At 49.1% G+C, this 15,142-nt stretch overlaps 14 non-coding genes and 2 pseudogenes across 14 annotated transcripts; all 16 read right to left on the reverse strand.

Moving 5' to 3' along the window:
* Nucleotides 1-144: 144 nt before the first annotated feature.
* On the reverse strand, nt 145-259 carry LOC139619358 (U5 spliceosomal RNA). Its single transcript, XR_011690357.1, has one exon. It is a non-coding gene; the product is annotated as a U5 spliceosomal RNA (small nuclear RNA).
* Nucleotides 260-658: 399 nt separating this feature from the next.
* Nucleotides 659-850, reverse strand: LOC139619645 (U2 spliceosomal RNA). Its single transcript, XR_011690635.1, has one exon. It is a non-coding gene; the product is annotated as a U2 spliceosomal RNA (small nuclear RNA).
* Nucleotides 851-1,014: 164 nt separating this feature from the next.
* LOC139619109 (U5 spliceosomal RNA) lies at nt 1,015-1,129 on the reverse strand. The gene has a single exon (XR_011690116.1). It is a non-coding gene; the product is annotated as a U5 spliceosomal RNA (small nuclear RNA).
* Nucleotides 1,130-1,524: 395 nt separating this feature from the next.
* LOC139619601 (U2 spliceosomal RNA) lies at nt 1,525-1,716 on the reverse strand. Its single transcript, XR_011690592.1, has one exon. It is a non-coding gene; the product is annotated as a U2 spliceosomal RNA (small nuclear RNA).
* A 164-nt stretch (nt 1,717-1,880) lies between these two features.
* Nucleotides 1,881-1,995, reverse strand: LOC139619110 (U5 spliceosomal RNA). Its single transcript, XR_011690117.1, has one exon. It is a non-coding gene; the product is annotated as a U5 spliceosomal RNA (small nuclear RNA).
* Nucleotides 1,996-2,382: 387 nt separating this feature from the next.
* LOC139619161 (U2 spliceosomal RNA) lies at nt 2,383-2,574 on the reverse strand. Its single transcript, XR_011690164.1, has one exon. It is a non-coding gene; the product is annotated as a U2 spliceosomal RNA (small nuclear RNA).
* A 164-nt stretch (nt 2,575-2,738) lies between these two features.
* LOC139619112 (U5 spliceosomal RNA) lies at nt 2,739-2,853 on the reverse strand. The gene has a single exon (XR_011690119.1). It is a non-coding gene; the product is annotated as a U5 spliceosomal RNA (small nuclear RNA).
* A 395-nt stretch (nt 2,854-3,248) lies between these two features.
* On the reverse strand, nt 3,249-3,440 carry LOC139619494 (U2 spliceosomal RNA). Its single transcript, XR_011690487.1, has one exon. It is a non-coding gene; the product is annotated as a U2 spliceosomal RNA (small nuclear RNA).
* A 164-nt stretch (nt 3,441-3,604) lies between these two features.
* LOC139619114 (U5 spliceosomal RNA) lies at nt 3,605-3,719 on the reverse strand. The gene has a single exon (XR_011690120.1). It is a non-coding gene; the product is annotated as a U5 spliceosomal RNA (small nuclear RNA).
* A 399-nt stretch (nt 3,720-4,118) lies between these two features.
* On the reverse strand, nt 4,119-4,310 carry LOC139619631 (U2 spliceosomal RNA). The gene has a single exon (XR_011690621.1). It is a non-coding gene; the product is annotated as a U2 spliceosomal RNA (small nuclear RNA).
* A 164-nt stretch (nt 4,311-4,474) lies between these two features.
* On the reverse strand, nt 4,475-4,589 carry LOC139619115 (U5 spliceosomal RNA). The gene has a single exon (XR_011690121.1). It is a non-coding gene; the product is annotated as a U5 spliceosomal RNA (small nuclear RNA).
* Nucleotides 4,590-4,976: 387 nt separating this feature from the next.
* Nucleotides 4,977-5,168, reverse strand: LOC139619611 (U2 spliceosomal RNA). Its single transcript, XR_011690603.1, has one exon. It is a non-coding gene; the product is annotated as a U2 spliceosomal RNA (small nuclear RNA).
* A 164-nt stretch (nt 5,169-5,332) lies between these two features.
* LOC139619116 (U5 spliceosomal RNA) lies at nt 5,333-5,447 on the reverse strand. Its single transcript, XR_011690122.1, has one exon. It is a non-coding gene; the product is annotated as a U5 spliceosomal RNA (small nuclear RNA).
* A 392-nt stretch (nt 5,448-5,839) lies between these two features.
* Nucleotides 5,840-6,014, reverse strand: LOC139619798 (U2 spliceosomal RNA; annotated as a pseudogene).
* Nucleotides 6,015-11,761: 5,747 nt separating this feature from the next.
* On the reverse strand, nt 11,762-11,876 carry LOC139619117 (U5 spliceosomal RNA). The gene has a single exon (XR_011690123.1). It is a non-coding gene; the product is annotated as a U5 spliceosomal RNA (small nuclear RNA).
* Nucleotides 11,877-12,275: 399 nt separating this feature from the next.
* On the reverse strand, nt 12,276-12,451 carry LOC139619743 (U2 spliceosomal RNA; annotated as a pseudogene).
* Between the last annotated feature and the right edge of the window lie 2,691 nt (nt 12,452-15,142).

The raw sequence follows: 15,142 nt of genomic DNA on the forward strand, positions 1-15,142 counted from the left end.
TCCAGCCAGGCTCTTGGCACAAATCTCGCTGGTCGCGGTTGGCTGCTTTTGACATGAGCGGAGCAATGGCTGCTTTTCACCACCTCCGCCCACCTCCCCATTCCTGACCTCGACAGCTGTTTGACTTTTCACAAACTCAAAGGGCTCAGCCATACGGCAGAGCCTGCCAAAAATAGCTTAAACTCATTGGTGTTCCTCTCCACGGAAGTCTTTAGTAAAAGGCGAAAGACTTGTGCGTGATGAAGAGAAACCAGCGTCAGTACAGGCCTCTCCTCAAGAGCGGCCGAGGACCCCATTGGTCCCAGTCACCGCCCTCACGGTAGCCTTCTCTTAGCTTGCCAAATCCCCGCCCCCTCCCCATGTTGTCACGGGCTCTAGCCAATCGGGCTGTGGAGAAAAGTGTCTGGGCCTCAACATGCAATCCCCACAAATTTCTCAAGTTATCAGGCGCTTGCAGGCCCCCGGGGACCAAAATACAGGGAAAATGCGGGGTTGATTGGAGGCTAGCAGCCCTTCCAGGGCGCGTGAGGGATATCAGCTGTGGGGCAGGTTGACTCACCTTCCTCCAGCCACTGCCAGAGGGGCATTTGAAACTGTACGTTTGCGTCATTGTTTGCTTGCTTGCTTGCTTGCTTGCTTGCTTTTCCACACGGCCAGAGAAGGGTGCACCGTTCCCGGCGGCACTGCAATGCCAGGTCGATGCGTGGAGTGAACAGAGCAAGCCCCTTTTTCAGCTCCCAGTTCTAAAAATCCGTTTAATATGTTTGTCCTTGGGTAGAGGACATATCAGATATTAAACTGATAAGAACAGATACTACACTTGATCTTAGCCAAAAGGCCGAGAAGCGATGGGCCCAAAGTGTCTGGCGTTCCAGCCAGGCTCTTGGCACAAATCTCGCTGGTCGCGGTTGGCTGCTTTTGACATGAGCGGAGCAATGGCTGCTTTTCACCACCTCCGCCCACCTCCCCATTCCTGACCTCGACAGCTGTTTGACTTTTCACAAACTCAAAGGGCTCAGCCATACGGCAGAGCCTGCCAAAAATAGCTTAAACTCATTGGTGTTCCTCTCCACGGAAGTCTTTAGTAAAAGGCGAAAGACTTGTGCGTGATGAAGAGAAACCAGAGTCAGTACAGGCCTCTCCTCAAGAGCGGCCGAGGACCCCATTGGTCCCAGTCACCGCCCTCACGGTAGCCTTCTCTTAGCTTGCCAAATCCCCGCCCCCTCCCCATGTTGTCACGGGCTCTAGCCAATCGGGCTGTGGAGAAAAGTGTCTGGGCCTCAACATGCAATCCCCACAAATTTCTCAAGTTATCAGGCGCTTGCAGGCCCCCGGGGACCAAAATACAGGGAAAATGCGGGGTTGATTGGAGGCTAGCAGCCCTTCCAGGGCGCGTGAGGGATATCAGCTGTGGGGCAGGTTGACTCACCTTCCTCCAGCCACTGCCAGAGGGGCATTTGAAACTGTACGTTTGCGTCATTGTTTGCTTGCTTGCTTGCTTGCTTGCTTTTCCACACGGCCAGAGAAGGGTGCACCGTTCCCGGCGGCACTGCAATGCCAGGTCGATGCGTGGAGTGAACGGAGCAAGCCCCTTTTTCAGCTCCCAGTTCTAAAAATCCGTTTAATATGTTTGTCCTCGGGTAGAGGACATATCAGATATTAAACTGATAAGAACAGATACTACACTTGATCTTAGCCAAAAGGCCGAGAAGCGGTGGGCCCAAAGTGTCTGGCGTTCCAGCCAGGCTCTTGGCACAAATCTCGCTGGTCGCGGTTGGCTGCTTTTGACATGAGCGGAGCAATGGCTGCTTTTCACCACCTCCGCCCACCTCCCCATTCCTGACCTCGACAGCTGTTTGACTTTTCACAAACTCAAAGGGCTCAGCCATACGGCAGAGCCTGCCAAAAATAGCTTAAACTCATTGGTGTTCCTCTCCACGGAAGTCTTTAGTAAAAGGCGAAAGACTTGTGCGTGATGAAGAGAAACCAGAGTCAGTACAGGCCTCTCCTCAAGAGCGGCCGAGGACCCCATTGGTCCCAGTCACCGCCCTCACGGTAGCCTTCTCTTAGCTTGCCAAATCCCCGCCCCCTCCCCATGTTGTCACGGGCTCTAGCCAATCGGGCTGTGGAGAAAAGTGTCTGGGCCTCAACATGCAATCCCCACAAATTTCTCAAGTTATCAGGCGCTTGCAGGCCCCCGGGGACCAAAATACAGGGAAAATGCGGGGTTGATTGGAGGCTAGCAGCCCTTCCAGGGCGCGTGAGGGATATCAGCTGTGGGGCAGGTTGACTCACCTTCCTCCAGCCACTGCCAGAGGGGCATTTGAAACTGTACGTTTGCGTCATTGCTTGCTTGCTTGCTTGCTTTTCCACACGGCCAGAGAAGGGTGCACCGTTCCCGGCGGCACTGCAATGCCAGGTCGATGCGTGGAGTGAACGGGGCAAGCCCCTTTTTCAGCTCCCAGTTCTAAAAATCCGTTTAATATGTTTGTCCTCGGGTAGAGGACATATCAGATATTAAACTGATAAGAACAGATACTACACTTGATCTTAGCCAAAAGGCCGAGAAGCGATGGGCCCAAAGTGTCTGGCGTTCCAGCCAGGCTCTTGGCACAAATCTCGCTGGTCGCGGTTGGCTGCTTTTGACATGAGCGGAGCAATGGCTGCTTTTCACCACCTCCGCCCACCTCCCCATTCCTGACCTCGACAGCTGTTTGACTTTTCACAAACTCAAAGGGCTCAGCCATACGGCAGAGCCTGCCAAAAATAGCTTAAACTCATTGGTGTTCCTCTCCACGGAAGTCTTTAGTAAAAGGCGAAAGACTTGTGCGTGATGAAGAGAAACCAGAGTCAGTACAGGCCTCTCCTCAAGAGCGGCCGAGGACCCCATTGGTCCCAGTCACCGCCCTCACGGTAGCCTTCTCTTAGCTTGCCAAATCCCCGCCCCCTCCCCATGTTGTCACGGGCTCTAGCCAATCGGGCTGTGGAGAAAAGTGTCTGGGCCTCAACATGCAATCCCCACAAATTTCTCAAGTTATCAGGCGCTTGCAGGCCCCCGGGGACCAAAATACAGGGAAAATGCGGGGTTGATTGGAGGCTAGCAGCCCTTCCAGGGCGCGTGAGGGATATCAGCTGTGGGGCAGGTTGACTCACCTTCCTCCAGCCACTGCCAGAGGGGCATTTGAAACTGTACGTTTGCGTCATTGTTTGCTTGCTTGCTTGCTTGCTTGCTTTTCCACACGGCCAGAGAAGGGTGCACCGTTCCCGGCGGCACTGCAATGCCAGGTCGATGCGTGGAGTGAACGGAGCAAGCCCCTTTTTCAGCTCCCAGTTCTAAAAATCCGTTTAATATGTTTGTCCTCGGGTAGAGGACATATCAGATATTAAACTGATAAGAACAGATACTACACTTGATCTTAGCCAAAAGGCCGAGAAGCGATGGGCCCAAAGTGTCTGGCGTTCCAGCCAGGCTCTTGGCACAAATCTCGCTGGTCGCGGTTGGCTGCTTTTGACATGAGCGGAGCAATGGCTGCTTTTCACCACCTCCGCCCACCTCCCCATTCCTGACCTCGACAGCTGTTTGACTTTTCACAAACTCAAAGGGCTCAGCCATACGGCAGAGCCTGCCAAAAATAGCTTAAACTCATTGGTGTTCCTCTCCACGGAAGTCTTTAGTAAAAGGCGAAAGACTTGTGCGTGATGAAGAGAAACCAGAGTCAGTACAGGCCTCTCCTCAAGAGCGGCCGAGGACCCCATTGGTCCCAGTCACCGCCCTCACGGTAGCCTTCTCTTAGCTTGCCAAATCCCCGCCCCCTCCCCATGTTGTCACGGGCTCTAGCCAATCGGGCTGTGGAGAAAAGTGTCTGGGCCTCAACATGCAATCCCCACAAATTTCTCAAGTTATCAGGCGCTTGCAGGCCCCCGGGGACCAAAATACAGGGAAAATGCGGGGTTGATTGGAGGCTAGCAGCCCTTCCAGGGCGCGTGAGGGATATCAGCTGTGGGGCAGGTTGACTCACCTTCCTCCAGCCACTGCCAGAGGGGCATTTGAAACTGTACGTTTGCGTCATTGTTTGCTTGCTTGCTTGCTTGCTTGCTTGCATTTCCACACGGCCAGAGAAGGGTGCACCGTTCCCGGCGGCACTGCAATGCCAGGTCGATGCGTGGAGTGAACGGAGCAAGCCCCTTTTTCAGCTCCCAGTTCTAAAAATCCGTTTAATATGTTTGTCCTTGGGTAGAGGACATATCAGATATTAAACTGATAAGAACAGATACTACACTTGATCTTAGCCAAAAGGCCGAGAAGCGATGGGCCCAAAGTGTCTGGCGTTCCAGCCAGGCTCTTGGCACAAATCTCGCTGGTCGCGGTTGGCTGCTTTTGACATGAGCGGAGCAATGGCTGCTTTTCACCACCTCCGCCCACCTCCCCATTCCTGACCTCGACAGCTGTTTGACTTTTCACAAACTCAAAGGGCTCAGCCATACGGCAGAGCCTGCCAAAAATAGCTTAAACTCATTGGTGTTCCTCTCCACGGAAGTCTTTAGTAAAAGGCGAAAGACTTGTGCGTGATGAAGAGAAACCAGAGTCAGTACAGGCCTCTCCTCAAGAGCGGCCGAGGACCCCATTGGTCCCAGTCACCGCCCTCACGGTAGCCTTCTCTTAGCTTGCCAAATCCCCGCCCCCTCCCCATGTTGTCACGGGCTCTAGCCAATCGGGCTGTGGAGAAAAGTGTCTGGGCCTCAACATGCAATCCCCACAAATTTCTCAAGTTATCAGGCGCTTGCAGGCCCCCGGGGACCAAAATACAGGGAAAATGCGGGGTTGATTGGAGGCTAGCAGCCCTTCCAGGGCGCGTGAGGGATATCAGCTGTGGGGCAGGTTGACTCACCTTCCTCCAGCCACTGCCAGAGGGGCATTTGAAACTGTACGTTTGCGTCATTGTTTGCTTGCTTGCTTGCTTTTCCACACGGCCAGAGAAGGGTGCACCGTTCCCGGCGGCACTGCAATGCCAGGTCGATGCGTGGAGTGAACGGAGCAAGCCCCTTTTTCAGCTCCCAGTTCTAAAAATCCGTTTAATATGTTTGTCCTTGGATAGAGGACATATCAGATATTAAACTGATAAGAACAGATACTACACTTGATCTTAGCCAAAAGGCCGAGAAGCGATGGGCCCAAAGTGTCTGGCGTTCCAGCCAGGCTCTTGGCACAAATCTCGCTGGTCGCGGTTGGCTGCTTTTGACATGAGCGGAGCAATGGCTGCTTTTCACCACCTCCGCCCACCTCCCCATTCCTGACCTCGACAGCTGTTTGACTTTTCACAAACTCAAAGGGCTCAGCCATACGGCAGAGCCTGCCAAAAATAGCTTAAACTCATTGGTGTTCCTCTCCACGGAAGTCTTTAGTAAAAGGCGAAAGACTTGTGCGTGATGAAGAGAAACCAGAGTCAGTACAGGCCTCTCCTCAAGAGCGGCCGAGGACCCCCATTGGTCCCAGTCACCGCCCTCACGGTAGCCTTCTCTTAGCTTGCCAAATCCCCGCCCCCTCCCCATGTTGTCACGGGCTCTAGCCAATCGGGCTGTGGAGAAAAGTGTCTGGGCCTCAACATGCAATCCCCACAAATTTCTCAAGTTATCAGGCGCTTGCAGGCCCCCGGGGACCAAAATACAGGGAAAATGCGGGGTTGATTGGAGGCTAGCAGCCCTTCCAGGGCGCGTGAGGGATATCAGCTGTGGGGCAGGTTGACTCACCTTCCTCCAGCCACTGCCAGAGGAGCATTTGAAACTGTACGTTTGCGTCATTGTTTGCTTGCTTGCTTGCTTGCTTTTCCACACGGCCAGAGAAGGGTGCACCGTTCCCGGCGGCACTGCAATGCCAGGTCGATGCGTGGAGTGAACGGAGCAAGCCCCTTTTTCAGCTCCCAGTTCTAAAAATCCGTTTAATATGTTTGTCCTCGGGTAGAGGACATATCAGATATTAAACTGATAAGAACAGATTTTTTCTTTCGAAAAGATTTATTGACACTCATTTCAGTTTTTTCAAAGAAGGTTTACATCTTGAGATACAAAGGGTACATTATAATCACAACAATATGATAAATAGTTGTAAAACCATTGTTTGTTTGTTTTTTTTTTTAAAACATTAAAAACAAATATTTAAAGGGGTTTTACATGTTGTCAAACATAAAATCCATCTCACAAATGAAAACCATGGAGTGTCCCAAATCTTTAAAAAGGGAGTGCATTGGTTTAAAACTTCTCTTCTTTCTAATTTTGTGCAGGAGCAGAATGAGTCCCTACCCAGGGTCACTCATTCCGCTCCCCCAAACATTTGGTCTCTCGGGATCCTGTCGTGGTGCTCAGAGGAGATCCTCACCCTGTTGCTCCTTCCCACCTGCCTCACCCGGAGAGCCAGGCCGCCGCTGCTTTGACCTTTTCATGTGTGGCTCCGGCTCCTTCGTCCGAATGGGCACAGAGGCGATGCTTCTTTGTGGCTGTGTCCTAGGCCTGCCGCCTACAGCCATCCGGATCACAGCCACGGGGGGGATCTGCATGTGCTTCCTTACCAGCAAGTTTCTGGAGGTCCATATGGCGTCTTTGATGGCGGCTAGGGTGAGCCACATCTGGGCAAAGTCATCGTTCTTCAGTGTTTTTTGGCTCACCCCATACAGCACCAGTTGTGCTGTAAGGACCTCCCTTGCTGGCAAGTACGGGAATTGCAAGGAGCCGGCCATTGCCCACTGGTCTACGGCAGCGCTGCACTCCCAGAGCAAATGCCTCACCGACTCTGGCGCGCCACAACCGGGTCGGGGGCAGGTTGAGCGTGTTGACATGCCCCGGGAGTGCATGACGGACCTGACTGGGAGAATCTCATGAGCCACCATCCATGACAGGTCCCGGAGTCTGTTTGGAAGAGCGGAATGGTTCACGTTGCGCCAAACTGTTGAGGGCTCGCCAAATGCGAGCCCGCGCACTGGACTCACTGGCTCCTGCTCCTGCACAACAGAGATCAGAGAACGGTGGTTGGTTAAAATATGCAGCTCCTCCTGCTCCAGTTTAAAATGCTTTAAAAACGTCGGGATAAAAGCATAGGCTGGTGGCAGGCTAAAAGACACGGGTACTTTAAGATCTGTAGGTAAAATCTTCAATCGTCTGAGGTACGATCCCATCCAGAAACGTGTCATGGCTGTAGTTTTGGGGTTTCCGGATGGGTCTGTGGCTTGTTTGAGGTGTAGTGCGGTGTATCGGCTTCCTAAAAACAAGTACAGGTCAGGCACTCCTTTTCCTCCTTTCTCTTTTGGCCTTTTCATGACCTCCCTCCTCAGTCTCTCCCACTTGGAGCCCCACAGGAAATAAAAGATGGCTCGCTCCAGATCTAAAAGCACTCTCCTAGGTGGGATAAAAACAGAACTGATGAGTAAAAGCAAAGGTAAAATCACCGCTTTGATGATTAAAACCTTTCCTTCAATAGTCAGTCCTCTAAGTCCCCAATATCCTAGTCTTTGTTTTACTTTCCCTACCACGTCTGGCCAATTTGTTGTTCCTTCTCCCTCCCTGTCAAATTTGATCCCCAGTATTTTTTGGTCAGTCTGGGTCACAGTCAAAGGGAGTCCTGTCATCTCAGTCGCTGTCCACGGTCCATAAAATTGGGCTTGGGTCTTGTTTTTGTTCAACTTTGACCCAGAAGCCTGTCCAAACCAGTCAGTCAAGTCCAGCGTCCTGTTGACGGATAAAAGGTCGGTGCATAAAATGTTCACGTCGTCCATGTATAAAATACACTTGGTGTCCAGTCCCCCGCTCCCCGGTACTCCCAACCCATTGATTCGTTGATCCCTTCTCAAGATCTGTGCCAGCGGTTCTATACATGTTATGTATAGGAGGGCAGATAACGGACAACCCTGACGGACACCGCAGTTAATATCGACTGCTTTTGTCAAATGCCCGTTAATCACAAATTTGCTGGTAATGTCCCGATACAGCAATCCCACCCAAGCTAGAAACCTTTCTGGGAACCCCATTTTTTGCAGTACCTTGAAAAGGTACTGGTGCGAGACCCGATCGAAGGCTTTCTCAAAATCTAAATTTAGGACTACTAGCCGGATGTTTCTGTCTCTCGCGTAACAGATGGTGTCTCGGATCAGTACCAGGCTGTCGGTGATCTTCCTCCCTGGGATGGCACAGCCTTGATCCGGGTGAATCACCCCCTTTAAAAACAAGGACATACGTGAGGCTAAAAGTTTGCTAAAAAGTTTACAATCAAGGTTTAAAAGTGCGATAGGTCTCCAGTTCATCAGGTCGGTCTTGTCTTTGTTTTTGTGCAGTAGAGTCACTATCCCTACTCTAAAACTGTCAGGAAGTCGGTCTAGGTGCTCAAAGTCTTTAAAAACATCGATCAAATCAGGTGCTAAAATGTCCCAAAAGGTCAAATAAAATTCCAAGGGAAGTCCATCCTGTCCTGGGGACTTCCCTTTTTTAAAACTTGACAAACATTTATTTAACTCTAGAATGGTAAAATCTTGGGTTAAAAGCACACTGTCTTTTACTTTTTTATCGATGGATTTTAAAACTTCATTCATGGTGTCTATTCTAATGGGCTTTTCTTTATACAATTCTACGTAAAAATTTTCCACAATCTGTTTAATTTCTTCGATATTCTCTGTTATGCACCCGTTTTCCTTTTTTAGTTTTAAAATGGTCCCCCCTTTACTAACAATTTTCTTAAAAAAATACCTGGTGCACTTCTCACCCTCCTCTATTTCCCGTTCCCTGCTCCTTAAAATGACACCCTTGCTTTTAATTTCAGCTAAAACCGACATCTCTGATTTGATTTCTCTAATTTCTTCATTAAAATCCATTCCATTTTGGTTGAGGTTAAAATAGCGCTGTAGTCGCTTCTGCAGTCCCATCATGCGTCTGTTCTCCTTGCCCTTTCTTTTTTTGCCTGCCTGTCTGAAAAAAGTCTGGGTCTTTCCCTTCACCATCTCCCACCAGTGTGCTCGTGTATCGTACATGTCTTGAAGGGTCTGCCACTCTCGGTACTGCTCCCTGTACTGCTGAACTAGATGTTGATCTTCAAGCAGGGAGCAGTTGAGTTTCCACAGACCACTTCCAAAAGTCACACCTGAAGAGAGTGAAAGGGTGCAGGAGAGCATCAGGTGGTCAGAAAAGAAAACAGGGGTCAATCTAGCATCGGTCGGCGGGCAGTCCCGTGTGAAAATAAAATCTATGCGAGAGGCTCTGGTGCCATCACCACTGAACCAGGTGAAGCCCTCCTCTCTGGGATGCATGGTTTTAAAACAGTCTTGTAGTTTAAAATCCCTGCATATGCCCTGTAATAAAACCGATGTTTTGTCAATTTTAAAATCTTCCCCTGTTCTTTTTCTATCTTTTCGACTTAAAATACAGTTAAAATCACCTCCTAAAACTAATGGCACTCTCCCTAGCATGTGGGACTGCAGGTCTTCTAAAAGGTCATACCTGTCATTTTTGTCGTTAAAGCCATAAATATTGAGAAGGTTAAAATCCTGTCCCATAAAGGTCAAGTGTGCTAAAAGTGCCCTACCGTCTCTCACCACAGTGCTACCCTTCACCAGAACCTGAGGGTTTTTTATTAAAATGGCCACTCCATCGTTCTTATTTTGGTTTGATCCGCTCCATATCGATGTCTGTGGCCACATCTCCTCCCACTGTCGGTAGTGTTTTAAAAACGGTATGCCACATTCCTGCATTAAAAACACATCTGACTTTGTAGATTTAAGAAAGGATAAAACACTCTGGGCTCTAACTCTCGACTTCACACTTCTCACATTGATGGTTGAGAAGGTGAGTGTCATGAGTATGATTAAAAACAACAGGTATGAAATTTTAAAAACACTAAATAGAGGTTTAAGATGCTAAAATATCTTTTTTTTTTCAAAAAAAAGGCAGTTAGACTATTTCTTGTGAACGGGGCTCCTCCTTCACTTCAACAGGTGATGAAGGAGGGAGTTGAGCTCCATTCCCCCGTCGGACTCTGGGGGTTGGCCTTTGACGCAAGGCTGCATTTAGCTTGGAGTCCTTAGGGGTTGATTGTAGAGCTACTGTCAGAAAAGAGACTTCATTTGGTGAATTGGAGGGGAAGACTCTGGGCTCCTCCACAGATGAACTGTCTGAGAGAGTCCCAACTCTTCCCCTCTTCTCTGAGGCTACAGGAGACTCAGAGGACAATTCCGATGCAAGTCTCTTTGTTTGCTGGGCATCGGGGAGGGGGGCATCCTCACTATTTTCAGGTGGTTGAAAATCTTCCATTTCTGAACTAGCTCCGCCCACTTCCTGCATCTCCCCATCCTCCTCTCCACTCTCCATTGATGGGGCTGTTGCAGGCCCCTCCCCCTCTCCCGCCTCACATGATCCCTCCTCTCCAATCACAGTATCTGGCGGGAGATTTGAATTTTCCTGCCCAGCCTCTTCAACCTGCTCTTTTTCTTTTTGTCCTCCATTTTGTTCATTGGCTTTTGCTGCCTTTAGTTTGTTGGCAAACGATTTGGGGCAAGCTCTGAAGAGATGATTTGTTTCTCCACAAAGGTTGCACTTCCTGCCATTGGTGCACTCCTCAAAAGTGTGCCCAATTTCTCTACACTTTCCGCAAAAGGTTTTTGTGCACGCTTCTACCAGGTGCCCATGCTCACCACACTTGCGGCAGAGCTTGGGCTGACCTTGGTAGTGGATGTAGCCCCTGTTTTCACCCAGAACTATCATTGACGGCAGATGTTTCAGGCCTTGGAAGCCCTGGGGGTCCTGCCATTGTTGAATGGGGACCCTCCAAGCGCAATTCCAGATGCCGTCCTCATCTCTCACTTTGGTAGCCTGGCCTTTAACAGTGCAGTATCTCCCCAGCCATATACAAATGTCTTCTGCATTCACTGTCTCATTAAACATTCTGACAATGACTGTTTTCAATGCATTATCAGTCAGTTTTTCAACAACAAATGCAGAAAACTGGGGTTTCACAGACTCAAATCTTGTCCAAAATTCTCTCAAGATAGCCGCAGACTGGAAGCTTACATCAAAACCTTTGTTTAATGGTAGGGTCAAAATACAATTCAAATCGTTTGCTGTGAATTTCAAAGCCTGTTGGATTAGCTTCCTGGAGAAATCTAGCCTTGACATCTCCAGGAGCTTTCCATCCTTTTCTTTAAACTTAAAACGGACGCTGTGGTGCCTCCGCATGTTGGCATGGGTGGCCGACATGGTGGAGGCACCACAAGCTAAAAGGATCTAAAATCAGTAAAAAACTTACAATGGACAAAAAAACAATGAACAATAAATAAGTAAATACAATTAAAAATATAAAAAAGGAAAAAAATCTAAAAACGTACTTACCTTTTCAAGTTTTGGCCTGGACAAGGTGTTGAATCCGGCAGAGCTCAGGTAAGAGATTCTCTGGGCCAATGAATTCCTATTTGTTTAAGATATGCAACTACAGAAAAGTTGCACAACTTTAAACAAGGAATGTAGACAATTTCCTCCCAAGAGCTGGTTTAACTCAGAGCCACAACAGGCAAGAATTTAACCATCAAAAAGAGGCGACCGCAGTCTTAGCCAAAAGGCCGAGAAGCGATGGGCCCAAAGTGTCTGGCGTTCCAGCCAGGCTCTTGGCACAAATCTCGCTGGTCGCGGTTGGCTGCTTTTGACATGAGCGGAGCAATGGCTGCTTTTCACCACCTCCGCCCACCTCCCCATTCCTGACCTCGACAGCTGTTTGACTTTTCACAAACTCAAAGGGCTCAGCCATACGGCAGAGCCTGCCAAAAATAGCTTAAACTCATTGGTGTTCCTCTCCACGGAAGTCTTTAGTAAAAGGCGAAAGACTTGTGCGTGATGAAGAGAAACCAGAGTCAGTACAGGCCTCTCCTCAAGAGCGGCCGAGGACCCCATTGGTCCCAGTCACCGCCCTCACGGTAGCCTTCTCTTAGCTTGCCAAATCCCCGCCCCCTCCCCATGTTGTCACGGGCTCTAGCCAATCGGGCTGTGGAGAAAAGTGTCTGGGCCTCAACATGCAATCCCCACAAATTTCTCAAGTTATCAGGCGCTTGCAGGCCCCCGGGGACCAAAATACAGGGAAAATGCGGGGTTGATTGGAGGCTAGCAGCCCTTCCAGGGCGCGTGAGGGATATCAGCTGTGGGGCAGGTTGACTCACCTTCTTCCAGCCACTGCCAGAGGGGCATTTGAAACTGTACGTTTGCGTCATTGTTTGCTTGCTTGCTTGCTTGCTTGCTTGCTTTTCCACACGGCCAGAGAAGGGTGCACCGTTCCCGGCGGCACTGCAATGCCAGGTCGATGCGTGGAGTGAACGGAGCAAGCCCCTTTTTCAGCTCCCAGTTCTAAAAATCCGTTTAATATGTTTGTCCTCGGGTAGAGGACATATCAGATATTAAACTGATAAGAACAGATTTTTTTCTTTCGAAAAGATTTATTGACACTCATTTCAAGTTTTTTCAAAGAAGGTTTACATCTTGAGATACAAAGGGTACATTATAATCACAACAATATGATAAATAGTTGTAAAACCATTGTTTGTTTGTTTTGTTTTTTTTTAAAACATTAAAAACAAATATTTCAAGGGGTTTTACATGTTGTCAAACATAAAATCCATCTCACAAATGAAAACCATGGAGTGTCCCAAATCTTTAAAAAGGGAGTGCATTGGTTTAAAACTTCTCTTCTTTCTAATTTTGTGCAGGAGCAGAGTGAGTCCCTACCCAGGGTCACTCATTCCGCTCCCCCAAACATTTGGTCTCTCGGGATCCTGTCGTGGTGCTCAGAGGAGATCCTCACCCTGTTGCTCCTTCCCACCTGCCTCACCCGGAGAGCCAGGCCGCCGCTGCTTTGACCTTTTCATGTGTGGCTCCGGCTCCTTCGTCCGAATGGGCACAGAGGCGATGCTTCTTTGTGGCTGTGTCCTAGGCCTGCCGCCTACAGCCATCCGGATCACAGCCACGGGGGGGATCTGCATGTGCTTCCTTACCAGCAAGTTTCTGGAGGTCCATATGGCGTCTTTGATGGCGGCTAGGGTGAGCCACATCTGGGCAAAGTCATCTTTCTTCAGTGTTTTTTGGCTCACCCCATACAGCACCAGTTGTGCTGTAAGGACCTCCCTTGCTGGCAAGTACGGGAATTGCAAGGAGCCGGCCATTGCCCACTGGTCTACGGCAGCGCTGCACTCCCAGAGCAAATGCCTCACCGACTCTGGCGCGCCACAACCGGGTCGGGGGCAGGTTGAGCGTGTTGACATGCCCCGGGAGTGCATGACGGACCTGACTGGGAGAATCTCATGAGCCACCATCCATGACAGGTCCCGGAGTCTGTTTGGAAGAGCGGAATGGTTCACGTTGCGCCAAACTGTTGAGGGCTCGCCAAATGCGAGCCCGCGCACTGGACTCACTGGCTCCTGCTCCTGCACAACAGAGATCAGAGAACGGTGGTTGGTTAAAATATGCAGCTCCTCCTGCTCCAGTTTAAAATGCTTTAAAAACGTCAGGATAAAAGCATAGGCTGGTGGCAGGCTAAAAGACACGGGTACTTTAAGATCTGTAGGTAAAATCTTCAATCGTCTGAGGTACGATCCCATCCAGAAACGTGTCATGGCTGTAGTTTTGGGGTTTCCGGATGGGTCTGTGGCTTGTTTGAGGTGTAGTGCGGTGTATCGGCTTCCTAAAAACAAGTACAGGTCAGGCACTCCTTTTCCTCCTTTCTCTTTTGGCCTTTTCATGACCTCCCTCCTCAGTCTCTCCCACTTGGAGCCCCACAGGAAATAAAAGATGGCTCGCTCCAGATCTAAAAGCACTCTCCTAGGTGGGATAAAAACAGAACTGATGAGTAAAAGCAAAGGTAAAATCACCGCTTTGATGATTAAAACCTTTCCTTCAATAGTCAGTCCTCTAAGTCCCCAATATCCTAGTCTTTGTTTTACTTTCCCTACCACGTCTGGCCAATTTGTTGTTCCTTCTCCCTCCCTGTCAAATTTGATCCCCAGTATTTTTTGGTCAGTCTGGGTCACAGTCAAAGGGAGTCCTGTCATCTCAGTCGCTGTCCACGGTCCATAAAATTGGGCTTGGGTCTTGTTTTTGTTCAACTTTGACCCAGAAGCCTGTCCAAACCAGTCAGTCAAGTCCAGCGTCCTGTTGACGGATAAAAGGTCGGTGCATAAAATGTTCACGTCGTCCATGTATAAAATACACTTGGTGTCCAGTCCCCCGCTCCCCGGTACTCCCAACCCATTGATTCGTTGATCCCTTCTCAAGATCTGTGCCAGCGGTTCTATACATGTTATGTATAGGAGGGCAGATAACGGACAACCCTGACGGACACCGCAGTTAATATCGACTGCTTTTGTCAAATGCCCGTTAATCACAAATTTGCTGGTAATGTCCCGATACAGCAATCCCACCCAAGCTAGAAACCTTTCTGGGAACCCCATTTTTTGCAGTACCTTGAAAAGGTACTGGTGCGAGACCCGATCGAAGGCTTTCTCAAAATCTAAATTTAGGACTACTAGCCGGATGTTTCTGTCTCTCGCGTAACAGATGGTGTCTCGGATCAGTACCAGGCTGTCGGTGATCTTCCTCCCTGGGATGGCACAGCCTTGATCCGGGTGAATCACCCCCTTTAAAAACAAGGACATACGTGAGGCTAAAAGTTTGCTAAAAAGTTTACAATCAAGGTTTAAAAGTGCGATAGGTCTCCAGTTCATCAGGTCGGTCTTGTCTTTGTTTTTGTGCAGTAGAGTCACTATCCCTACTCTAAAACTGTCAGGAAGTCGGTCTAGGTGCTCAAAGTCTTTAAAAACATCGATCAAATCAGGTGCTAAAATGTCCCAAAAGGTCAAATAAAATTCCAAGGGAAGTCCATCCTGTCCTGGGGACTTCCCTTTTTTAAAACTTGACAAACATTTATTTAACTCTAGAATGGTAAAATCTTGGGTTAAAAGCACACTGTCTTTTACTTTTTTATCGATGGATTTTAAAACTTCATTCATGGTGTCTATTCTAATGGGCTTTTCTTTATACAATTCTACGTAAAAATTTTCCACAATCTGTTTAATTTCTTCGATATTCTCTGTTATGCACCCGTTTTCCTTTTTTAGTTTTAAAATGGTCCCCCCTT

This window comes from Trachinotus anak, unplaced genomic scaffold (genome assembly GCF_046630095.1).
Source record: "Trachinotus anak isolate AG129_WGS33_773 ecotype Australia unplaced genomic scaffold, CSIRO_AGI_Tana_v1 ptg000003l, whole genome shotgun sequence".
NCBI lineage: Eukaryota > Metazoa > Chordata > Actinopteri > Carangiformes > Carangidae > Trachinotus > Trachinotus anak.